A 27,804-nucleotide genomic window follows, 5' to 3' on the forward strand; every position below is an offset into this window, starting at 1 on the left:
AGTCATTTTAAGGTGAAGTCCCCAGCATGACAGGTGCCAGTCTTCAGACAATTCACCTCACTCCAGATCGAGGAAAAAGCTGAAATTGCTGGGAAAACTCATCAGGTCTGACAACATCTGTGGGAAGAAAGCTGAGTTAATGTCTTGATTCTGGTAACTCATCATCAGAAGATTTTATTATCCTGGATGTAAGGCTAAATGCATGCTCCTTCACTAGCCATGTTCTTTGGAAATTTGTTCCAGTATAGCTACAAAACTAGCGTTTACCTAACATATGGAATAAGTACAAGAAGCAGAACAAATCTAATCAGTTCAATTACCACCCCCTCACTTCTCACTCATCAGCAAAGTGATGGAAGGCATTATTGTTAGTGTCATTGGGCAGCACATATACAGCACCAATCTGCTCATCAACATCCCGTTATTCTGGGCCTTTTTGCAGCTTTGCTCCAAACATAGACAAATTGTAAGCTCAGAGTGATTGTCCTAGACATGGATGTGATTTGATGGACTGTGACATCAAGGAGCCCTAGTAAAACAGAAGAAACTTGAAAGGGTTCAGAAACATTTACAAGGATGTTGCCAGGGTTGTAGGATTTGAGCTATAGGTGAAAGTGAGGACTGCAGTTGCTGGAGATTAGAATTGAAAGTGTGGTGCTGGAAAAGTACAGCAGGTCAGGCAGCATCCAAGGAGATGATTCAGGCAAAAGCCCTTCATCAAGTTGGAAGATTTGATCGAAAGGGAGAGGCTGATTAGGCTGGGGCTATTTTCCCTGGAGCATTGGAAGCTGAGGGGTGACCTTATAAAGGTTTATAAAATCATGAGGAGCATGGATAGGGTAAAAAGTCAAAAGTCTTTTCCCTGAGGTGGGTGAGTCCAGAACTAGAGGCATAGGTTTAGGACGAAATGGCAAAAGTGTAAAAGGGACCTAAGGGGCAACTTTTTCACACAGAGGGTGGTGTATGTATGGAATGAGCTGCCAGAGGAAGTGGAGGCTGGTACAATTTCACCATTTTAAAGACATCTGGATGGGTATGTGAATAGGAAGGGTTTAGAAGGACATGGGACAAATGCTGGCAAATGGAATGAGATTAGGTTAGAATATCTGGCTGGCATTGACATCTCTATGAGTCTCTGACTTCCTGACTCTAGTGTAGATGTCCACTGTTGCTTGCACAATGTTCAGTACAGTTAGCGACGTCATAGGTACCAAACAGGTCATTTAGAAAGACTTGGATAACATTCAGCTTGAAGTTTCATACTTCTCAATGTCTGATGAAGGGCTTATGCCCGAAACATCAATTCGCCTGTTCCTTAGATGCTACCTGACCTGCTTTGCTTTTCCAGCACTATACTCTCGACTCTGAGCTCCAGCATCTGCAGTCCTTACTGTCTCCTTCCCAATGCCTGTCCATCATCTACAAGGCACAAGTCAGGAGTGTGGTGGGATATTCTACACTTGCTTGAATGAGGAAAACAATCACTCAGGATATTGGGACTTCGAATTTGTTCATGGCAGAGTTAGATGAATAGATTTTTGATAGTCAAAGATATGTGGGGCAGATACAAAAGTGGAATTGTGACTACGAGCAGATCATCTATGATTTTATTGTATTTTGGACCAGACCAAAATAACTAAATTAGCTATGCTTGTTCCAATGCCCTTTGCACAACATACCAATGTTTTGATGGCTAGATAGTAATGTACTAGAACAGCATGACAAGAGACATGGCTAGTTCTGGAGCACAAGCCCATTAATACAGTCCTGAAGTTGTTGTCCATACATATTGTTATATATTGCATGCATAACTGTTTCTGATGAAGCGAGTCAAATTAACTGAAGACTGGTCTCCGATGGTGAGGATCTTGAGAAGAGCTGAGATTGAACATGCTCTTGACACTTCTGGCTAAAAATTAAAAGATTCTTCAGCCTTGTCTTTGGCTCTTATGTGCTGGACACACAATCATTGAGGATGTAGATGTTCACGAAGTGTCCTCTTTCCCTTATTTGTTTGTTCACCACTATTCACAACTGGATGGAGCATGATTTTGGAGCTTATCACTAGTTCTGTGATTGCTGGACACTGCTTATCTCATGTAGCCAGACAAGAATGAGGTACCGTGCTGAAACTCTATCGGGTTGGTACCTCATCTTTCAGGTATACCTAACCATTTTCCTGGCATTCTGTTTTATATTCCTCATTGAACCAGGGTTGGTCTCTGGCTGGATAAATGTGGTAGAGTGAGGGCTAAGCCAGACCATGATGTCACAGATTTCAGTGAAATTGAACTCTGCTGTTACAAATGGACCACAGTACCTCATGGATCCACTCAACGTCTCCTGTATGACTTGTTGAAAGTGGAGGATCAATGACTCATCAGCTAAAGGAGGGTGGTAAGAGGTAATTAGTAGTTTTTATTGTCCATGTTTGACCTAAAGACATGAGAATTGATGAGGTACAGAATCACTGTTGTGAGTTTGCCGAGTAAATCCCTCAGGAGGTGAGTTATTCACTGAACTTAGGAAGAGGAGTTCTTCCATTCAATGAGATAACGGCTGATCTGTGGCCTAAATCCTTATGAGTGTCTTTGGCCCATATCCCTTAATTGTTTAACAAACATTTACCTATCTCAGAATTAAAATTAACATCTGATTTAGCATTTATGGCCATTTGTGGAAGAGATTCCAAACATCCACTGCCCTGGGTGTGTAGAAGTGTATACTTACATCTTTTCTGAACTGTCTGACCTGAATTCTCCCAGTTCCAATTAGTGGAAATAGTTTATCTATCTGTCTTCGTTCTATTAATATTTTGAAGACTTCAATCAGATCCTTACCCTTACCCTTTTGAATTCTAGACAACTGAGCCTATCTCTCCTCATAACTCAACCCCTGAAGTTCAAGTTACAAAATATTTTTTCTCTATTCATTTTTGGGAAGGTGGCGACAGCTGTCTTCTTGAATTGTCTTTGTCATCCATTAGGAAAACAAATCCAGGATTTGACCTTGTGACATTGAAGGATATGAATGGCTTGGAGGGGGATCTTGCAGGTGGTGGTGTTCGCATGTATCTGCAGTCCTGGTCCTTCTGGGTGGTAATGGTTGTAAGTTTGTGTTATCTAAGAAGGTATGCTGTTTTGGAAAATGTAGGGGCTGATGGATTCTCAGGGGAATGGAGCACGAACAGCCAAATTTCTGGTATTGAGACTGGCTCTAATGCAACAAGGGGTATGTCGGGTTCCAAGAGATCAATAGTGTTAAGGGATTCTCTAGACCGAGGTACAGACAGACGTTTCTGTGGCCAGCAGCAAAAAAGCAGAATGGTGTGTTGCTTCCCTGGTGCCAGGATCAAAGCTATCTCAGAGAGGGTTCAGAACGTTCTCACGGGGGAGTGGGTCCAGCAAGAGGTCATTGTTCACATTAGAATCAACAGCATAGGACGGGAAAAGATTGAGATTCTGAAAGGAGATTAGAGAGTTAGGCAGAAATTTAAGAAGGAGGTCCTCAAGTGTAATCTGGATTACCCCCCGGTGCTACGAGCTAGTGAGGGCAGGAATAGGAGGATAGAGCAGGTGAATGAATGGCTGAGGAGCTGGTTTATGGGAGAAGGATTCACATATTTGCACCATTGGAATCTCTTTTGGGTTAGAAGTGACCTATACAAGAAGGACAGATTGCACCTAAATTGGAAGGGGACTAATATACTGGCAGGGAAATTTGCTAGAGCTGCTTGGGAGGATTTAAACTAGTAAGGTGGGGGGTGGATTGGGGGGGGAGGTGTAGCCAGGAAGATAGTGAGGAAAGAGATCAATCTGAGACGGGTACAGCTGAGAATAGAAGTGAGTCAAACAGTCAGGGCAGGCAGAGACAAGGTAAGACTAATAAATTGAATTGCATTTATTTCAATGCAAGGGGACTGCCATAGCATTAAGGGTTTAGATGGAGAGAAATTTGTCAAGTATCTACAAGACAATTTTCTGATTCAGTATGTGAATGTACCTACTAGAGAAGGTGCAAAACTTGACCTACTCTTGGGAAATAAGGCAGGGCAGGTGACTGATGTGTCAGTGGGGGAGCACTTTGAGGCCAGCGACCATAATTCTATTAGATTTAAAATAGTGATGGAAAAGGATAGACCAGATCTAAAAGTTGAAGTTCTAAATTGGAGAAAGGCCAATTTTGATGGTATTAGGCAAGAACTTTCAAAAGCTGATTGGGGGCAGATGTTGGCAGGTAAAGGGACGGCTGGAAAATGGGAAGCCTTCAGAAATGAGATAACGAGAATCCAGAGAAAGTATATTCCTGTCAGGGTGAAAGGAAAGGCTGGTAGGTGTAGGGAATGCTGGATGACTAAAGAAATTGAGGGTTTGGTTAAGAAAAGAAGGAAGCATATGTATGGTATAGACAGGATAGATCAAGTGAATCCTTAGAAGAGTATAAAGGAAGTAGGAGTATACGTAAGAGGGAAATCAGGAGGGCAAAAAGGGGACATGAGACAGCTTTGGCAAGTAGAATTAAAGAGAATCCAAAGGGGTTTTACAAATACATAAAGGACAAAAGGGTAACTTGGGAGAGAATAGGGCCCCTCAAAGATCAGCAAGGCGGCCTTTGTGTGGAGCCGTAGAAAATGGGGGAGATACTAAATGAATATTTTGCATTAGTATTTACTGTGGAAAACGATATGGAAGGTATAGACTGTAGGGAAATAGATGGTGACATCTTGCAAAATATCCATATTACAGAGGAGGAAGTACTAGATGTCTTGAAATGGGTAAAGGTGGATAACTCCGCAGGACCTGATCAGGTGTACCCTAGAACTCTGTGGAATCCTAGAGAAGTAATTGCTGGACCTCTTGCTGAGATATTTGTATCATCGATAGTCACAGGTGAGGTGCCGGAAGACTGGAGGTTGGCTCACGTGGTGCCACTGTTTAAGAAGGGTGGTAAGGACAAGTCAAGGAAGTATAGACCAGTGAGCCTGACCTTGGTGGTGTGCAAATTGTTGGTGGAAATCCTGAGGGACAGGATGTACATGTATTTGGAAAGGCAAGGACTGATTAGGGATAGTCAACATGGCTTTGTGTGTGGGAAATCATGTCGCACAAACTTGATTGAGTTTTTTGAGGAAGTAACAAAGAGGATTGATGAGGGCAGAGCGGTAGATGTGATCTATATGGACTTTAGTAAGGCATTCGACAAGGTCCCCCATGGGAGACTGGTTAGCAAGGTTAGATCTCATGGAACACAGGGAGAACTAGCCATTTGGATACAAAACTGGCTTAAAGGTGGAAGAGGTGGTGGTGGAGGGTTGTTTTTCAGACTGGAGACCTGTGACCAGTGGAGTGCCACAAGGATCAGTGCTGGGTCCTCTACTTTTTGTCATTTACATAAGTGGTTTGGATGCGAACTTAAGAGGTACAGTTAGTAAATTTGCAGATGACTCCAAAATTGGAGGTGTACTGGACAGCGCAGAGGGTTACCTCAGATTACTCCAGGATCTTGACCAGATGGGCCAATGAGCTGAGAAGTGGCAGATGAAGTTTAATTCAGATAAATGTGAGGTGCTCCATTTTGGGAAAACAAATCTTAGCAGGACTTATGCACTTATTGGTAAGGTCCTAAGAAGTGTTGCTGAACCCGCAGGGTTCAGTGTTGGAGCCACAACTGTTCGCATTATATGTTAATGATCTGGATGAAGGGACTGGGGGCATTCTAGCGAAGTTTGCCGATGATACGAAGTTAGGTGGACAGGCAGGTAGTACTGAGGAACTGGGGAGGCTACAGAAGGATCTAGACAGTTTGGGAGAGTGGTCCAGCAAATGGCTGATGGAATTCAATGTGAGCAAATGCGAGGTCTTGCACTTTGGCAAAAAGAATAAAAGCGTAGACTACTTTCTAAATGGTGAGAAAATTTGTAAAGCCAAAGTACAAAGGGATCTGGGAGTGCTAGTCGAGGATTCTCTAAAGGTAAACATGCAGGTTGAGTCCGTGATTAAGAAAGTGAATGCAATGTTGTCACTTATCTCAAGAGGGTTGGAATACAAAAGCACCGTTGTGCTACTGAGACTTTATAAAGCTCTGGTTAGGCCCCATTTGGAATGCTGTGTCCAGTTTTGGTCCCCACACCTCAGGAAGGAAATACTGGCACTGGAACGTGTCCAGCGGAGATTCACATGGATGATCCCTGGAATGGTTGGTCTAACATACGAGGAACGGCTGAGGATCCTGGGATTATATTCATTGGAGTTTAGAAGATTAAGGGGAGACTTAATAGAAACTTACAAGATAATACATGGCTTGGAAAGGGTGGACGCTAGGAATTTTTTTCCCTTAGGCGAGGAGACTAGGACCCGTGGACACAGCCTTAGAATTAGAGGGGGTCAATTCAGAACAGAAATGCGGAGACATTTCTTCAGCCAGAGAGTGGTGGGCCTGTGGAATTCATTGCCGCAGAGTGCAGTGGAGGCCGGGATGTCTTCAAGGCAGAGGTTGATAGATTCTTGATGTCACGAGGAATTAAGGGCTACGGAGAGAATGCGGGTAAGTAGAGTTGAAATGCCCATCATGGGAAGTATTCCATCAGATTTCTGCTTTGTACTTTGTAGATGGTGGACAGGCTGTCTTGAAGTGAGTTAATTACTGCAGAATTCCTAGTCTCTGACTTGCTCTTGTAATCACTAAATTTACATGGCTAGTCTAGTTCAGTTTTTGTTCAATGATAGCCCTCAGGATGTTGATCATTGGATTTTCACCAATGATAATGCCATTGAATGTCAAGGGGCAATGGTTAGGTCCACTCTTATTAGAGGTGGTCATTGCCTGGTACTGGTGTAGGGTGAGTGTTGCTTGCCATTTCTTGGTCCAAACCTGGATAATGACTATGTCTTACAGCAGTTAGACATAGACTGCTTCAGTATTTGTTTCAAAACATTGCCTAGTAGCAGTGACTCATAAACATTTTGCTTTGTGATGTAGAAATAAATTTGTGGGGAGATTCTATGGATGAATGTTGATTTTTCAAAATCAACAGCGATCATTCACAAGTGACCAGTTGAACCCAAAGAGGAACCTCCAGGCTCATGCTCTTACGTTGTTGCAATGTTTGCTCACACATTTAATTTTATTGCTCTTAAAAAGGTATCTTTCTATCGTGCAGTGGAAACAATCTTAAATCACAACTTTCCATTGAATAGGGGATGTGTTTAATTAGCTTTTACTGCCTTTAATCTTAGCACATTAATTTCTTCTTTCTGTGAGATTCCTGCAGTGGACCACTGTGGATGTGGAAACTCTCACAGAACAGTTGTTTAGGGGTCGCCTTCAAAACTTCATTGTCAATGCTTGCACAAAACCATTTCAAGCTGTACAGTTTTAACCTGGAAGCCTAGACCTATGTACATAAGAGGTGAGTTTTCATGTTTGTCTTGTTAATTTCTGCAAAGCCATTTCTTTTCATACAGAAATTAATGGAAGTTCAGAACATATTCATATTAAGAACAGTAAAAAATCCAGAATTTCTTGTAGGACAAAAGGAATTCAATTTGTTCAGTCACTGTAAACTCGTAGATTTAATCATAAATAATTTTCACTTTTAACAATGTCATAACAGCATTGCCAAATTTTAAATTGTAAATTAGATACATACCCGGCTTGTGCCAAGAAATTCTAAATTTGGCCAAAAGCAACAAACTGCATTCCTTTCACAAGTCACAGCCTGTCTCTTCTAACCCAAGGTCAGTGTTGATGCAGCTGTTCCAATCACTGTTTTCTCGGCTTATCTTTTCTGTGACCAAGCTACATCTTCAAGTGACCATGAAGTAAAAGTTTACCAGTAGTGAGGGTTCATCAGCAGGTCTGCCTTGCTCTATTTTGTAACAGAATGGGCAAGCAGTGAAAACAATTCATAAAAAAAGAAACTATATTGAACAAATAGCATTTCTGTGAAAGTGCTGCATCATTCGGAGTAATAGAAAAAGAGGTTATAATATGTTTTTTTCTAATCTCTCTGCTCTTGCTAACGTTCTCTATATTCTTTTTCTGTCTATCCTATCATTTTTTAAAAATTGAATTGTGTGCTTTTCTTTTTGTCTTTCCAAAAACTGTGACAAAGTCAGGGAAGGCTAAAGAGTAGAGGCTATGACAATATCCATATAGATCAGACTCTTGCATGTATATAGCACTCAAAGCAGTTGACGTGCAATGATAATGACTTAAAAGGTCAGCAGATATTTGAAGCATGCAATTAAGGCATGCATTTTTCACACTGCAGAAATGCCCAAAATGGAATGAGATAAATGATCCTGATCATTTCAAGGTAAAGTCCTTCAGCTCATCGAGCCGAACTATCCATAGTTTTTTCTGATTTTTATTTTATTTTTAAATATCATTTGTTGATGAAAACAAGTCTAACCCCTTCCTGATATCCATGAATTACTATTTAGGAGGAAGGCATTTACTCTTCTTTGATACCTGCATTAATTAGCAAGCTAGAAAGTCTGAAGTTGATTCACAATCAGTCCTGAGCTAAATGATTTCAGCCAGGGTGTTAATGGAGATTTAGCATACACGGGTTCAGAAAAGGAAATTAGCCTCTGTTTCTACTGCGGGTTATTGTAATGACCAGTATTATAATTGCTTAGAAGTCATGAAAAAGGAAAAGCTCATCATTAATGGCACCATTCTGAACTGCCTTTTATTATAGACAATAGACAATAGGTGCAGGAGTAGGCCATTCAGCCCTTCGAGCCTGCACTGCCTTTCAATATGATCATGGCTGATCATTCCCAATTAATATCCTCTTCCTGCCTTATCTCCATAACCCTTGATTCCACTATCTTTGAGAGCTCTATCCAACTCTTTCTTAAATGAATCCAGAGACTGGGCCTCCATTGCCCTTTGGGGCAGAGCATTCCACACAGCCACCACTCTCTGGGTGAAGAAGTTTCTCCTCATCTCTGTCCTAAATGGTCTACCCCGTATTTTTAAGCTGTGTCCTCTGATTCGGCACTCACCCAGCATGCAGAAACATGTTTCCTGCTGCCAGAGTGTCCAATCCTTTCATAATCTTATATGTCTCAATCAGATCCCCTCTCAGTCTCCTAAATTCAAGGGTATACAAGCCCAGTCGCTCCAGTCTTTCAGTGTAAGGTAATCTCGCCATTCCAGGAATTGACCTCGTGAACCTATGCTGCACTCCCTCAATAGCCAGAATGTCTTTCCTCAAATTTGGAGACCAGAACTGCACACAGTACTCCAGGTGTGGTCTCACCAGGGCCCTGTACAGCTGCAGAAGCACCTCTTTGCTTCTATATTCAATTCCTCTTGTTATGAAGGCCAGCATGCTATTAGCCTTCTTCACTACCTGTTGTACCTGCATGCTGGCCTTCATTGACTGGTATACAAGAACACCCAGATCTCTCTGTACTGCCCCTTTACCTAAATTGATTCCATAACACAATATGGATAATGTATTAGAGAATGACTACAAATCTGCAACCATTTTAAATTAAAGCATTTTGGAGAGATTTGAAGAAAATTGTAACATTTAAAAAAAGCTGTGTTAGAACCACCCCAACAAAAACACAATAGCAACAGGAATAAAATAGTTCTCACCAAATAAATTATTTGAAGTAACATCTTTTTAAAAAGATACCCTTTGGGCAACTTGTTCATGAACTTGAAATTTATTTCATATATTTGCAATAATTATGTTCCATTTATTTATCATCAAATGATAGTAAACCTTTAAAACACATATCTTCAGCTTACTGTCTGCATAAAACAAAACAAAAACCAATGATAGTTATGAGAAAATATAGTTTTTTAAAATTCATTCATGGGACGCGAGCATTGTTGGCCATGCCAAAGAATAGTTAACAGTTAACCACATTGCTGTGGGTCTGGAATCACATATAGTTCTAAGCAGGTAAAGATAGCAGTGTTCTTCCTTAAAGGACATTAGTGAACCTGTTGGGTTTGTCCTTGGTAATCAAAAATGGATTCTTGGTCATCATGAGACTCTTAATTCCAGAATTGTTTTTCTTTCTTGTGACAGGATTTGAGCCCATATCCACAGAACGTTACCTGAGTTACTAGATTAACAGTCCAGCAAACATACCACTAGGCCATAGTCTCCTCTTTGCTGGGGCAATTTCAATTAATACTATCTGCTCAGACTTAAATGATAATTATAAATCACTTCAGCTTTGCACTTGAAGTTTATCAACTAGTTGGACCTCTTGATTAGATTACTGTCCTCTCCCAGGCATTAATTATTTAAAAGATGGAATGCTCATCATATACCTCGTACCTGACACTATTTCATCTTTTATTAACTAATTTACTCAGTTGCCAAGTTCTGTTCCAAATATTTTTTTTAAATAAAAGAAACACAATAGCATTGCCTACTAAAATGCAACTTCCCAAAACCCTCACACACAATAGAATTACTTTTCTGATAGAAAGAAAACCACATAAGACCATCACACAAGTCATTTGCCTCAACTCCGATCTCCCTGCTCATATCATTTACAATCTATTTTATCATGTACACCTACTGCTACCTCACACTTAAAGCTCTCCTTAAATATTTATGACTCTGAATGGTAACCGAAACTGTAGAAGGTTCTTGCTTTCCAGCGTTATGCTTGCCTGCTATCTCCCACCAGCAAAAAGTCCTGCAACTATAGAAGTCTGTAAAACTTGTCCACCATCTGCAAGGCACAAGTCAGATTATGATGGAAAACACTCAACTTCTTTGTTGTGTGTAACTCCAACAGCACCTATGAAGCTCAACACCATCCATAGCACACCAAAATGTCACCCTGTTCACGCTCTTACTGCCTCCCTACATCCTACCCACCTGTCACCCTGAGATTCCCACCACTCTAAAATTACATTTACCTTATGTATTTTGCAGTTGTTGTCTTTGTGGCTGTCAGGACCTTCAAATTTCAGAATACTGCAAGTGACTGCTGTAAAAAGGGGGCTTGGTTGCTTTTATCTGGCCGTTCTGTAAAATTAAAACACCGTCAGAATTGAAACATGTCTGAAGGAGCCCTGGTCAGTATCTCATCTCAGTGGAGTTCCCCACTTTCATATTAAAGAAGGGGCAGTGTGAAAATAGGCATGAGATTGAACTCTTTAGAAAATCAAGTCCGTATTGATTCAGAGGTCAAAATGCAATAAAGAAGTGCAGATGCTGGATTTCAGAAACAAAAACAGAATTTGCTGGAGAAACTCAGCAGGTCTGCCAGAATCTGTGGAGAGAAAACAAAGTTAATGTTTCACATCTGTATGCCTTCTTCAGAACTGCTGAGTTAGAATCCATTATTAAGGAAGTAATAACCAGATATTTGGAAAGTCAAAACAAAATCCATTAGAGTCAACATGGTTTAATGAAGGGTAAATCATATTTGACTCATTTGCTTCGAGTCCTTTAAAGATGTAACAAACAAAGTGATAATGGAAATCTTGTAGATGTAGTATATTTGGGTTTCAAGGATGCAATTGATATGGTGCTACTCAAAAGGTTAATACACAAGGTAGGAGCTAGGGGTAATTTATTAGATTGCATGGAGGGTTGGTTAACCAACAGAAAGCAGATGATAGTCAGGATAAATGGGTCTTTTCTGGTTAGCAAGACGTAACAAGCAGGATGCCACAGCGTTTGGTCCTCAGGTGACAATTATTTACAGTCTATATTAATGATTTAGATGCAAGGATTGAAAGTAGTATAGGCAAATTTGCAAATGACATTAACATAACTGGGAAAAGAAATTGTGATAAAAAGAATAAGTAATTTGCAAATGGATATGGATAGGTTCGGCGAATGGACCAAAATTTGGCAGATGGAGTTTAATGTAGACAAACGTAAGGTCATCTATTTTCATCAGGAGAATAGAAAGGCAGGTTTTTATCGAAATGGACGGAAACTTAGAATGAAAGAGTGCTTTGTTGCAGAGAGATCTGGGTGACCTCAAGAATCAGTTGCAGAAAACTAGTGTGCAGGTACAGCTGGTAATCAGGAGGACAAATAGAATTTTGGCATTTATTGCGAAAGAAATCAAGTACAAAAGTAGAGAAGAGTTGTTGCAACTCTACAAGGTATTACCGAGACTGCACCTGGAGTATTGTGTATAGTTTTGGTCCCCATACTTGAGGAGGGAAGTGTTAACATTGCAAACAGTTCAGAGGAGATTCCCCAGAATGATTCCAGGGATGAGGGGTTTGTCTTATGAAGATAAATAGAGCAGTTTAGGCATAAACCCTCTGGAGTAGAGAAGAATGAAATGAGATCTAAAAATGATATGTAAGATGCTACAGGGATTGACAAAGCAGATGTAGAGTGCATGTTTCTTTTGTGGGACAATCTATAATAGAGATCATAAATTTTAGGACAAGGGGAAGCAGATTAAAATAAAGAAAATAAATTATTTCTCTCAAAGGGTTGTGCATATATGGAATTCACTACCCCAGAGTGTAGTGGATGCCAGGACTTTGAATAAATTTAATGAGCAGATAAATAGATTTTTAATTAGATATGAATTGAAAACTTGTAGGGAACAGCCAGGGAAGTGGCTGTGATGAGATTATCCAGGACTGTAATTAGTGACAGAGCAAGATGAAAGGTTGAATTAGGAGAAAGTGAGGTCTGCAGATGCTGGAGATCAGAGTTGAGAGTGTGTTGCTAGAAAAGTACAGCAGGTCAGGCAGCATCTGAGGAACAGGAGAATTGATGTTTTGCGCCAGAGCCCTTCAACAGGAATGAGCAATTGTCTACTCCTGCTCTTAGTTCTAATGTTAATTAGCCTATACAAACCACGTTGACATAGTAGAACTTATTCCAATGGCTTGTAGCACAATGTGTTTGGAGTTTGTAAGTGCAGCAGGAATTTTGGAAACTTGTCCCCTACCCCTACACTCCCTTATCATCAAAGAAAAACAGCTATGCATGTAAGAGCATGTTGTCAAATACCTTTAGTTCAAGATAACATAGACAGGGACTGCCATAGTGTTAAAGGTTTAGATGGAGAGGAATTTGTTAAGTGCATACAAGACAATTTTCTGATTCAGTATGTGGATGTATCTACTAGAGAAGGTGCAAAACTTGACCTACTCTTGGGAAATAAGGCAGGGGAGCACTTTGGGGCCAGTAACCATAATTCTATTAGATTTAAAATAATGATGGAAAAGGATAGACCAGATCTAAAAGTTGAAGTTCTAAATTGGAGAAAGGCCAATTTTGATGGTATTAGGCAAGAACTTTCAAAAGCTGATTGGGGGCAGATGTTGGCAGGTAAAGGGACGGCTGGAAAATGGGAAGCCTTCAGAAATGAGATAACGAGAATCCAGAGAAAGTATATTCCTGTCAGGGTGAAAGGAAAGGCTGGTAGGTATAGGGAAAGCTGGATGACTAAAGAAATTGAGGGTTTGGTTAAGAAAAAGAAGGAAGCATATGTACGATATAGACAGGATAGATCGAGTGAATCCTTAGAAGAGTATAAAGGAAGTAGGAGTATACTTAAGAGGGAAATCAGGAGAGCAAAATGGGGACATGAGATAGCTTTGGCAAATAGAATTAAGGAGAATTCAAAAGGTTTTTACAAATACATTAAGGACAAAAGGGTAACTTGGGAGAGAATAGGGCCCCTCAGAGACCAGCAAGGAGGCCTTTGTGTGGAGCCGTAGAAAATGGGGGAGGTACTAAATGAATATTTTGCATCAGTACTTACTGTGGAAAAGGATATGGGAGATATAGACTGCAGGGAAATAGATGGTGACATCTTGCAAGATATCCATTTTACAGAGGAGGAAGTGCTGGATGACTTGAAATTGGTAAAGGTGGATAAATACCCAGGACCTGATCAGTTGTACCCAAGAATGCTGTGGGAAGCTACAGATGTGATTGCTGGGCCTCTTGCTGAGATATTTGTATCATCAATAGTCACAGGTGAGGTGCCGGAAGACTGGAGGTTGACTAACGTGGTGCCACTGTTTAAGAAGGGTGGTAAGGACAAGCCAGGGAACAATAGACTATGAGCCTGACCTCAGTGGTGGGCAAGTTGTTGGAGGTAATCCTGACGGACAGGATGTACATATATTTGGAAAGGCAAGGACTGATTTGGGATAGTCAACATGGCTTTGTGTGTGGGAAATCATGTCTCACAAACTTGTTTGAGTTTTTTGAGGAAGTAACAAAGAGGATTGATGAGGGCAGAACGATATATGTGATCTATATAGACTTCAGTAAGGCATTCGACAAGGTTCCCCATGGGAGACTGATGAACAAGGTTAGATCTCATGGAATACAGGGAGAACTAGCCATTTGGATACAGAACTGGCTCAAAGGTAGAAGATAGAGGGTGGTGGTGGAGGGTTATTTTTCAGACTGGAGGCCTGTGAACAGTGGAGTGCCACAAGGATCAGTGCTGAGTCCTCTACTTTTTGTCTTTACATAAATAATTTGGATGTGAGCATAAGAGGTACAGTTAGTAAGTTTGCAGATTACACCAAAATTGGAGGTGTAGTGGACAGTGAAGAGGGCTATCTCAGATTTCAACAGGATCTTGACCAGATGGGCCAATGGGTTGAGAAGTAGCAGGTGGAGTTTAATTCAAATAAATGTGAGGTGCTGCATTTTGGGAAAGCAAATCTTAGCAGGACTTATACACTTATTGGTAAGGTCCGAGGGAGTGTTGCTGAACAAAGAGACCCTGGAGCGCAGTTCATAGCTCCTTGAAAGTGGACTTGCAGCTAGATAGGATAGTGAAGAAGGCGTTTGGTATGCTTTCTTTTATTGGTCAGAGTACTGAGTACAGGAGTCAGGAGGTCATGTTGAGGCTGTATAGGACATTGGTTAGGCCACTGTTGGAATATTGTGTGCAATTCTGGTCTCCTTCCTATAGGAATGATGGTGTGAAACCTGAAAGGGTTCAGAAAAGATTTACAAGGATGTTGCCAGGGTTGGACGATTTGAGATATAGGGAGAGGCTGATCAGTCTGGAGCTATTTTCCCTGGTGCGTCAGAGGCTGAGGAGTGACCTTATAGAGGTTTACAAAATCATGAGGGGCATGGATAGGATAAATAGGCAAAGTCTTTTCCCTGGGGTCGGGGAGTCCAGAACTAGAGGTCATAGGTTTAGGGTGAGAGGGGAAAGATATAAAAGAGACCTAAGGGGTAACGTTTTCACACAGAGGGTGGTACGTGTATGCAATGAGCTGCCAGAGGAAGTGGTGGAGGCCGATACAATTGCAACATTTAAGAAGCATTTGGATGGGTATATGAATAGGAAGGGTTTGGAGGGATATGGGCCGGGTGCTGGCAGGTGGGACTAGATTGGGTTGGGATATCTGGTTAGCATGGATGAGTTGGACCGAAGGGTCTGTTTCCGTGCTATACATCTCTATGACTCTATGAGAAGAAATCAACACAGTGTCTTGTGCAGCCTCCGAAACCTTTAACTGTCTTTGTGAATTGTTGCCCACAGGTTGCCTGTGATCTCTTCTACTCCACAGAGATGACTGTAATCAATTTGTAATGACCAGCATTGCTTAGAGTACATATCCTGAAACAGTAAAAACGATTTCCTCAGGTTTAATGGCAACCAGTTTTCATTTCAATTGCACGTTTGTGATTCAAATGAGATTGGAAAATAAAAGAAGTTGTGCTTCGCAGAGTAAGTTACAGGCTCAGCCGCATAATCTAGGGAACCTCCCCAAACCCTATGTTCCTTTCTTACTTGTTCTACCCATCATCCCCAAAAGTTCTGAGCTTGGCAACTCCATGACTAATTTGCAATGACAGCCCTGACTGATGATTGACCAGAACCCTGGCTGATATCTGCACAGTGCTCCAAATGAATTACTGCCATTCTCCAGACAGATTGCATTGACCTCAGGACTGACCTTGGCCCAATCCCTAGACTGTACTGATGTGAAACCCATGACTCTGACTATCCAAGCCACTGACTGTGTTGTCCAAATGCCTGGACTGAGATTGGAATGAGTCCTTGACTGATTGTGGTGTGATCCTTTGACTGATGATTGTTCTCCTTGACTTCATTGACGACTGGTCCTCTTAAACTTTTGAAGCATGACAATTTGGTTGAAACACATGTAATGTAGTTACAGCACAAGCACTGGCTCATGCTTTAGATGTGAAATTGATGTAACACGGTGCTGTCAAGGTAGAAATATTTTGAGGCTATAATGAGGTGACAACACACTAAAAGGGAGAGATGCTGTGAGCATCCAGGTAACTGCAAACTGAGTGAGCACTAAGAAAGCAAGCAAAGAGCTCTGAGCTGCACCTTGTTGCAGTTCATGAGGTAATGCTTGCCCCTGTGTTCAAAGTGGCCTTGTAGTACCATTGCAATGATTGTTATTGATGCTGTATTGAAGCAGACTGTGTTATGCGAGTCAAAGGTGTGTCATGATGATGTGGTAAAGCCACATTTGCCAATGCCAAACCCCATGGATGAAAAATGTCGGCAGTCACTATCCATGGAGTGTGCCCTGGGATATTGAGGACTGCTGTCCAAGGTGCTACCTGAAGGATGAGCAATAGGCTAGAGCTGCCATCTACTTACCTACACTTCCTAGAGAATTGTGACCATCTAGTTTCTCCCAGCCATGTAGGCAAATAGAAAATTGCATATAAATGAACTGAGAAATGGTAATAATGAGACATAAATATATGCAAATAAGCCTCTTGTTGAATCACGAGTAAAATTCTCATCTTGATATTACAATATCAGGTGGAAAATCAGAGCTTTCTACATCAACATTGAGAATCTCAATTTTCTTGTCTCACTGCATTTTATCAAGCAACTCTTCATTGTCACTGTACATTACATACACACAGCTGCCTGCTGGTTGGCCAATGATAGCAAGTTCATCAGTTTCAATGATGTAACAGATTTTGTACATTAATCTGAAGATACCACATTCACATCGAAGAAGAGTAATGTCAATGCATGGGATGACAAACCTTCTGCAAGCAGTTAGCATACCATGTGTGGGCTGCAATACACAATATCCTCCAACCCATTTATTGCATCCAGTGCTCTCTCTACTTCGGAGAGACCAAGCACAAACTAACGGAACGGGTTCTAGGAGCATCTCTGGTCCATGCACACCAACCAACCCCATCTTCCTGTGGCCAGCCACTTCAACTGCCTCTTCCATTCCCCTGAGGACATATCTATTCTGGGCCTCCTTCACTGACTACACAAAGCCACCCGCACTGGAACACCTCATATTTCACCTCAAGAGCTTGCAACCACACAACCTCAACATTGAATTCACCAGCTTTTAAATGTCCTCTCCCCCCCACCCCATCCCAGATCCAACCATCCAACTCAGATCCACCCTTCTTGACCTGACTTGCCTAACCATCTTCCTTCCCATCTATCCGCTCCACACCTCCCACCAACCTATTACCATCACACCTCCTAACTTGGCCCACCTATCGCCATCCCACTTACCTATCCCCGAGCCCCATCCCCCCATTTAACTCTCAGCCCCCTTCCTGCTCCTCAGTCCCGAAGAAGGGTTAAGTCTTAAACATTATGGCTTCAGCTTTTAAGAGTCTAACCATGTGGTGCCTCGGGTTTACCATAAGTACCATTTGATAGGAGCCTGCAAACTTCAGTGCTGTGGTTCCCTCCTGGATTCAGTTGACATATTTGCATGTGTCGTACACAGAACTTTGGAAGCTTCTTTGACATTGTTCGTTTGTTGAGTTTGCTTCACATGCTGCTATGGACCATTATGCTGCACTTTGGGTTTCTTGGGGCAATTGGATTTTAAATATGTTTTAGTTCAATGTCTTCTTGACGAACATAGCTTGCATATAAAATGAAATTCTTATTTGTTAAGAGCAACATTACATTAGGTTTAGATATTCCGCTGAACCTCTTCACAACCACAAAGATTGTTCCAGAATCAGGCACGTGTAGGTGCTGCTGGCCTGTTTTGAAATTGTGTCCTTCTTCTGGTAGAACTTCAATGGTACATTTTTTGAATTTGTTCTGATGGATTTGTTGGTACAGAAGCAATGACCATATTCATGAACCTTACAGCAAAATCTGTGTTCACATCTGACTTCTTTTGGCCAGCATTTATTGTCCACTCTCATTAGAGAGCAATTAAGAGTTAGCCACATTGCTTGATTTGATTTGATTTGATTTGATTTATTGTCTTGTGTATCTAAGTACAGTGAAAAGTTTGTTTGAGAACAATACAGGCAGATCATAGTAAGCAAGGACGTGCAGATCATAGGATGAAAAATACTTGTACAGAGTGAGTCATACAGATTACAACGTATAGGACATGTGCAAGGCAAAATTAACATTTTCAAGATCAACATTATTGAAAGTTATAGAGTCCATTCATCCATATAATAACGGCAGGTAAGAAGCTGTTCTTGAACTTGCTGGTACATTTATTCAAGCTGCTGTATCTTCTGCCTGACAGAAGAGGTTGTGGGAAAGCATTGCTGAGGTGGGAAGGGATTTTGATGATGTTGGCAGCCTTTCCGCAGCAATGAGAGATGGAAATGGAGTCCATGGATGGAAAGTTGGCTTCCATCTGGGCTGTGCACACAATGTTCTGTATTTCTTATGGTCCTGGGCAGAGCAGTTGCTACATCAGGCCATTATGCACCCAGACAGTATGCTTTCCATGATGTATCTGTAAAGGTTGGAGAGGGTCCTTATGGACATGCTAAATTTCCTGAGTTGCCTGAGGAAGAAGATGTGTTGTTGTGCCTTTTTGACCATCGCATCCACATTTGAAGTTCAGGGCAGGTTGTTAGATATCGTCATTCTAAGAAACTTGGCATTCTCAACCCTCTCAACCTCCACTCCATTGACATAGATGGGGGCGTGTTCGCTTCCTTTCTTTCTGAAGTCAATGATCAATTTTGCCAACATTGAGAGAGAGATTGTTATCATTGCCCCTTGTCACCAAGACCTCTAACTCCCTTCTGTGTTCTGACTCATCACGGTGTTCTGACTCATATCTGTCTTACCACGGTGGTGTCGACAGCAAACGTGTAGATGCTGTTTGTTTGGAATTTGGCTACACAGTCATAGGTGCACAGGGAGTAGAGTAGGGGGTTGAGAACACATCCTTGGGGAAATGGGGAAGATGCGCCGGAATGCAAGTGAGGCTGAAAGAGTGTGGGTTTGAAGTCCCCCCTCCCAGCATATTCTGAGCAAATGTCCAGGCTTTCAAAAACAAAATGGATGAACTCAGATCGAGACTTAACTTCCAGAGGAAATTGAGAGACTGCTGTGTGCTTTGTTTCACAGAGACATGGCTCATTCCTACTATACCTGACTACGCCTTGCAAGCTGAGGGGTTCCCCACACATCTCATGGACCGCATAGCGTCCTTGGGTAAGGCAAAGGGCAGAGGGGTATGCTTCCTAATCAACACATCCTGATGCTCAGACAAGGCAACCCTGGCGAGCCACTACTCCCTGGATCTAGAATATTTTACAGTAAAAGTACATCTCTACTATCTGCTGTGTAATTTCAGCTCGACCATCCTGACAGCAGTCGATATACACCCCAAGTGGATGTGAAGAATGCCCTTGATGAAATTTACACCATCACAAACACTCTGGAGACAAAATTGTGGACCATGACCAGCTTTTCCATTGCTGTGGGTCTGGAGTCATATATAGGACAGTCTAGGTAAGGATGACAGTTTCCTTCCATCAATGATATTAGTGAACCAGATGAATTTTTACAACAAACATTTCAGGACCATCATTAAACTCTTAATTCCAAGTTTTGTACTGAATTCAAATTCCATCATCTACCATGGTGGGATTCCAACCCAGTTCAATAATTGGGTCTCTGGGTTAATAGTCTAGCAATAATAGCACTAGACCATTACCTTCCCTGGAGGTTGGATTTGGTCAATCATTTCACCTGACTGTTGTCAATATGACAAGAATTCAATCCTGTGTATCCTCAAATGGACTCAAAATTTATGTTGATCTTCTAAAATGTTGTCAGGATCTTTGGAGTCGTAAGCACATATGTCAGAGGATTTTATTTTTCTTAACATTTTAGTGCCCAAAGCAAGGATGTGTTTGAAAGCCTGTCATTCTTTGTCAGTTATCTACTAATCCATGAAGTAACATTGGCAAATAGTATTGACGAATGACTAGATTCTACTCCCCTTTTTACAACTAAATCCTCAACTTCCTGACCCGCAGTCAACAATAAATGACAAAGGATAAGTGACAATACCTCCTCCATAATAATCCTCAACTCCGGTTCCCACTCAGGCTGTGTACTCAGTCAGCCGTTTACTATACTCTTGAAACACCCATGGCACATGGTGAGGACAGTGCAGGAGGGAGAGAGAGAAAGAAAGAGAGAGAGAGAGAGAGAGAAAACCTGCACAGTTACTGCCTTTGCTGTTTGAATTCATGCATCGCTGGACATCAGAGTGCATCTGGGAAAATTAACAAACAGTGAAATTCACAACTAATCTTGGAGGAACTGTTGGACGAAGTTCACAGCACAGAATCAGATAATTAATTGTTGTTTTTAATCTGTCCAATAGAAAGGCTGCAGTAGTGGGTACAGTGGATTCTTTCTTGATTATACGTTTTTGGAGGTAAATCTCTTGATTAAACTTGAAATATAAGCCATAGCTATTAATTTAACCAGGGGCAGTGTTTGTAGAGGAATAAGACGGTGTTATTTTCTGGATAAATAGATTGTGAAGGAGCAAAAATGGCCTTTGCAGTGATATGTACTCCGTGTCAGATGTGGGAGTTTAAAGGGAGTTTAAGGGTTACTGCGAATTATATCTGCCATAAATGCTGTTGGATGCGAATCTTATCAGGTTGAGTGGATCGGTTGGAGGGACAAATAGAAGCGATAAGGAATTTGCAACAGCTACAGTATGTGATGGATGGCAGTTATAGAAAGGGGGGAAAGTCTCAGATACAGTCATATAGATGGGTTAAGTCCAGGAAGGGTAAGAGAGGTAGGCAGCTAAAGCAGGAGTCTTTTGTGGATATACCCATTTCAAACAGGTATGCTGTTTTGGAAAATGTAGGGGTTGATGGATTCTCAGGGGAACGTAGCACAAACAGCCAAGTTTCTGGTATTGAGACTGGCTCTAATGCAACCGGGGTATGTCGGCTTCCAAGAGATCAATTGTGTTAGGGGATTCTGTAGTCTGAGGTACAGACAGATGTTTTTGTGGCTAGCAGAGAAAAAGCAGAATGGTGTGTTGTTTCCCTGGTGCCAGGATCAAGGATGTCTCAGAGAGGGTGCAGAATGTTCTCACGGGGGAGAGGGGCCAGCAGGAGGTCATTGTCCACATTGGAACCAACGACATTGGAAGGGAAAAAGTTGAGACTCTGAAGGGAGATTACAGAGAGTTAGGTAGAATTTTAAAAAGGAGGTCCTCAAGGGTAGTAATATCTGGATTACTCCCAAAGCTATGAGCTAGTGAGGGCAGGAATAGGAGGATAGAGCAGATGAATACATGGCTGAGGAGCTAGTGTATGGGAGAAGGATTCACATTTTTGGATTGTTGGAATCTCTTTTGGAGTAGAAGTGACCTGTACAAGAAGGATGGATTGCACCTAAATTGGAAGGGGACTAATATACTGGCAGGGAAATTTGCTAGAACTGCTTGGGAGGATTTAAACTAGTAAGGTGGGGGGAGGTGGGACCCAGGGATATAGTGAGGAAAGAGATCGATCTGAGACGGGTACAGCTGAGAACAAAAGTGAGTCAAACAGTCAGGGCAGGCAGGGACAAGGTAGGACTAATAAACTAAACTGCATTTATTTCAATGCAAGGGGCCTAACAGGGAAGGAAGATGAACTCAGGGCATGGTTAGGAACATGGTACTGGGATATCATAGCAATTACGGAAACATTGGTCAGGGATGGGCAGGACTGGCAGCTTCATGTTCCGGGATACAAATGCAACAGGAAGGATAGAAAGGGAGGCAAAAGAGGAGGGGGAGTGGCATTTTTGATAAGGGATAGCATTACAACTGTGCTAAGGGAGATATTCCTGGAAATACATCCAGGGAAGTTATTTGGGTGGAACTGAGAAATAAGAAAGGGATGATCACCTTATTGGGATTGTATTATCGACCCCCCAGTCGTCAGAGGGAAATTGAGAAACAAACTTGTAAGGAGATCTCAGCTATCTGTAAGAATAATAGGGTGGTTATGGTAGGGGATTGTAACTTTCCAAACATCAACTGGGACTGCCGTAGTGTTAAAGGTTTGGATGGAGAGGAATTTCTTAAGTGTGTACAAGACAATTTTCTGATTCAGTATGTGGACGTACCTACTAGAGAAGGTGCAAACCTTGACCTACTCTTGGGAAATAAGGCAGGGCAGGTGACTGAGGTGTCAATAGAGAAGCACTTTGGGGCCATAATTCTATTCGTTTTAAAATAGTGATGGAAAAGGATAGACCAGATCTAAAAGTTGAAGTTCTAAATTGGAGAAAGGCCAATTTTGATGGTATTAGGCAAGAACTTTCAAAAGCTGATTGGGGCAGATGTTGGCAGGTAAAGGGACGGCTGGAAAATGGGAAGCCTTCAGAAATGAGATAACAAGAATCCAGAGAAAGGATATTCCTGTCAGGGTGAAAGGGAAGGCTGGTAACTATAGGGAATGCTGGATGACTAAAGAAATTGAGGGTTTGGTGAAGAAAAAGGAAGAAGCATATGTCAGGTACACACAGCATAGATCGAGTGAATCCTTAGAAGAGTATAAAGGAAGTAGGAGAATACGTAAGAGGGAAACCAGGAGGGCAAAAAGGGGACATGAGATAGCTTTGGCAAATAGAATTAAGGAGAATCCAAAGGTGTTTTACAAATACATAAAGGACAAAAGGGTAACTTGGGAGAGAATAGGGCCTCTCAAAGATCAGCAAGGCGGCCTTTGTGTGGAGCCGCAGAAAATGGGAGAGATACTAAATGAATATTTTGCATCAGTATTTACTGTGGAAAAGGATATGGAAGATATAGACTGTAGGTAAATAGATGGTGACATCTTGCAAAATATCCAGATTACAGAGGAGGAAGTGCTGGATGTCTTGAAACGGTTCAAGGTGGATATATCCCCAGGACCTGATCAGATGTACCCGAGAACTCTGTGGGAAGCTAGAGAGGTGATTACTGGGCCTCTTGCTGAGATATTTGTATCATCGACAGTCATAGGTGAGGTGCTGGAAGACTAGAGGCTGGCAAATGTGGTGCCACTGTTTAAGAAGGGTGGTAAGGACAAGCCAGGGAACTATAGACCGGTGAGCCTGACCTCGGTGGTGGGCAAGTTGTTGGAGAGAATCCTGAGGGACAGGATGTACATGTATTTGGGAAGGCAAGGACTGTTTCAGGATAGTCAACATGGCTTTGTGTGTGGGAAATCATGTCTCACAAACTTGATTGAGTTTTATGATGAAGTAACAAAGAAGATTGATGAGGACAGAGCAGTAGATGTGATCTGTATGGACTTCAGTAAGGCATTCGACAAGGTTCCTCATGAGACACTGATTAGCAAGGTGAGATCTCATGGAATACAGGGAGAACTAGCCATTTGGATACAGAACTGGCTCAAAGGTAGAAGACAGAGGGTGGTGGTAGAGGTTTGTTTTTCAGACTGGAGGCCTGTGACCAGTGGAGTGCCACAAGGATCGGTGCTGGGCCCTCTACTTTTTGTCATTTACATAAATGATTTGGATGCGAGCATAAGAGGTGCATTTAGTAAGTTTGCAGATTACACCAAAATTGGAGGTGTAGTGGACAGCGAAGAGGGTTACCTCAGATTACAACAGGACCTTGACCAGATGAGCCAATGAGCTGAGAAGTGGCAGATGGAGTTTAATTCAGATAAATGCGAGGTGCTGCATTTTGGGAAAGCAAATCTTAGCAGGACTTATACACTTAATGGTAAGATCCTAGGGAGTGTTGTTGAAGAAAGAGACCTTGGAGTGCAGGTTCAAAGCTCCTTGAAAGTGGAGTTGCAGGTAGATAGGATAGTGAAGGCGGCATTTGGTATGCTTTCCTTAATTGGTCAGAGTATTGAGTACAGGAGTTGGGAGGTCATGTTGCGGCTGTACAGGATATTGGTTAGGCCACTGTTGGAATATTGCATGCAATTCTGGCCTCCTTCCTATCGGAAAGATGTTGTGAAACTTGAAAGGGTTCAGAAAAGATTTACAAGGATGTTGCCAGAGTTGGAGGATCTGAGCTATCGGGAGAGGCTGAACAGGCTGGAGCTGTTTTCTCTGGAGCGTTGGAGGCTGAGAGGTGACCTTATAGGGATTTACAAAATTATGAGGGCATGGATAGGATAAATAGGCAAAGTCTTTTCCCTGGGGTCGGGGAGTCCAGAACTAGAGGTCATAGGTTTAGGGTGAGAGGGGAAAGATATAAAAGAGACCTAAGGGGCAACTTTTTCACACAGAGGGTGGTACGTGTATGGAATGAGCTGCCAGATTAAGTGGTGGAGGCTGGTACAATTGCAACATTTAAGAGGGATTTGGATGGGTATATGAATAGGAAGCGTTTGGAGGGATATGGGCTGGGTGCTGGCAGGTGGGACTAGATTGGGTTGGGATGTCTGGTTAGCATGGACGGGTTGGACCAAAGGGTCTGTTTCCATGCTGTACATCTCTACGACTCTATGACTCTATGACTGTGGGGCCAAATTCAGCTCTAACTCCTATTACGTACTTGCTGATGACAACACTATAATGAGTTGGATCACAAACAACAATGGAACAGAGTACAAGAAAGATGTAGATAGTTTAGCGAAATGGTGTAATGATAACAATCTCTCCCTCAATTACAGCAAGACAAAGGAACTAGTCATCTACTTCAAGAAGCTGAGTGGAGGACGCACCCCTGCCTCCAGCAATAGTGCTGAGGTGGAGGTGGTTGAGAGCTCCAAGTTCATCGGAGCAGATTTGTCCTGGTCCATCCATGTTGACACTACAGTTAAAAAACATACCAATGCCTTTACTTCCTCAGAAGGCTAAGGAAATTCAGCATGTGCACAACGACACTGACCAATTTTTATAGATGCTCCAAAGAAAGCATCCTATCCAGATGCATCACAGCTTAGTATGGTGACTGTTCTGTCCAAGAGCGCAAGAAATTACAGAGACTTGTGACAACAGTCCAGTTCTTCACGAAAACGTACCTTCCTTCCATTGATTCCGTATAGACTTCCTGTCACCTCAGAAAAGTAGCCAATATAATCAAAGACCCCTCCCACCCCAATTATTCTCTCTTCCAATCTCTTCCATCGGGCTGAAGATACGAAGGTTTGAAAATATGTATGAACAGATTTAAAAACAGCTTCTTCCCCACTGTTTTCAGACTTGTGAATGAACATCTCATACACCAGAATTGGTCTTTCTCTGCATCTTCTCTGTAGCTGTAACACTATCTTCTGCACTGATGTACTTATGTAAGATATGATTTGTCTCGTTAGCATACAAAACAATACTTTTCATTGTATCTGAGTACATAGAGTCATAGAGTCTTAGAGATGTACAACACCAAAACAGATCCTTCGGTCCAACTTGTCCATGCTGGCCAGATATCCTAAATTAATCTAGTCCCATTTGCCAACACTTGACCCATATTCTTGTAAGCCTTTACGATTTGTATACCCATCCAGATGCCTTTTAAATGTTATAATTGTATGAGCCTCCACTACTTTCTCTGGCAGCTCATTCCATTTATGCACCACACTCTGTGTGAAAAATTTGCCCCTTAGGTCCCTTTTAAATCTTTCTCCTCTCACTCTAAACCTATGCTCTCCCAGTTCTGGATTCCCCCACCCCAGGGAAAAGACCTTGCCTATTTTCTCCGTCCATGCTCCTCATGATTTTATAAACCTCTATAATGTCACCCCTCAGCCTCCGACTCTCCAAGGAAAGCAACCCTAGCCTATTCAGCATCTCCCTATAGCTCGAACCCTCCAACCCTGGCAATCTCCTTGTAAATCTTTTCTGAGCCCTTTTAAGTTTCACAACATCCTTCCTATAGCAGGGAGACCAGACTTGTACACAATATTCCAAAAATGGCCTAACCAATGTCCTGTACTGCCTCAGCATGACCTCCCAATTCCTGTACTGCCTGAATTTACCCAGCAATGTGGTCACAGTCATCATGGATTGCACTGTGTTAACCTCCAAAAGTATTCTAATTTTCCTCAGCCTTATTTTCTGGGCTCCCAAATGAATTATAAGAAGTTGTGACAATAATAAATCAATATTAGCCAGACACATGGAACAGCCAAGGGGACCAAATTTACACCCCAATATGTCAACGTTTTCATGTGCAAGTTCAAACAAGACTTCTTTGCTGCACAGGACCTCCGACGCACACTATATACCAGAGACACTGGAGCCATGATGAGGAGTTACTGCAAAAAAAGCACATTGATATCAACAAGTTTCAACCCACCATCAGACATACCATGGACAACTCTTTAGAATCAGTCTCATTCTTGGACACATGCATCTCCATCAAGGACAGGCACCTCGGCAACTCACAGGTCTGGCAGCATCCAAGGAGCAGGAAAACCAACGTTTTGGGCAAAAGCCCTTTATCAGGCTTTTGCCTGAAATGTTGATTTTCCTGCTTTTCGGATGCTGCCTGACCTGCTGTGCTTTTCCAGCACCACACTCTCGACCCTAATCTCCAGCATCTACTGTCCTCACTTTCGCCTACCTCAGTAATTCACTCTACTGCAAACCCACAAATAACCTCACAGTTCCGTATTTCTCTAGCTTCTACCCTAAACATTTTAAAACAGCCATCCCTAATGAACAAGCCATACATATACACAGGATCTGTTCAGATGAAGATGAACGCGATGGACACCTGAAGGACGCCCTCATAAGAACAGGGGTATGATGCTCAACTCATAGATTGCCAGTTCTGACATGCCACAGCGAGAAACCATAATGACCTCCTCAGGAGACAGACATGGGATATGACTGGTAGGGCACCCTTTGTCGTCCAGTACTTCCCAGGGAGTGGAGAAACCAAGGCTGAGAATGTGTTGCTGGTTAAACGTCGAATTTCCTGTTCCTTGGATGCTGCCTAACCTGCTGTGCTTTAACCAGCAACACATTCTCAGCTCTGATCTCCAGCATCTGCAGACCTCACTTTTTACTAGTGGAGAAACCAAGCCTATTTCTTCACAGCCTGCAACACATTATTAATGAGGATGAGCACTTTGCCAAGACCTCCTCTAAACCTCCACTTTTTGCATTTACATAACCACCAAATCTGAAACAGATCATTGTTCATAGCAAACTGCCCAGCCTTCAGGACAACATCAACCACATGGTAACCATTGCAAGATATGTCAGAGTATCAACAGAAATACTACCATTACACGTGGAGACACCACCCACCATATGCGCAGCATTCATGTGGCTTTGCCAACGTTGTCTATCTCATATGCTGCAGGCAAGAATGCGCTGAGGCATGTTACGTTGGCGAGACCAAGCAGAAGCTACGACAGTGGATGAATGGACACCGCTCAACAATCAGCAGACAGTGATGTTCCCTCCCAGTCGGGGAACACTTCAGCGGTCAAGGATATTTGGTTTCAGATCTTCAGATGACCATCCTCCAAGGTAGATTTCGGGATATGCAATAACGCAGAGTGGCCAAGTAGAGGCTGATAGCCAAGTTTGGTCCCTATGAGGACAGCCTCAATCGAGATCTTAGGTTCATGTCACACTATAGGTGACCCCATTCCACCACACACTC

This window comes from Hemiscyllium ocellatum, chromosome 1, assembly GCF_020745735.1.
Source record: "Hemiscyllium ocellatum isolate sHemOce1 chromosome 1, sHemOce1.pat.X.cur, whole genome shotgun sequence".
NCBI lineage: Eukaryota > Metazoa > Chordata > Chondrichthyes > Orectolobiformes > Hemiscylliidae > Hemiscyllium > Hemiscyllium ocellatum.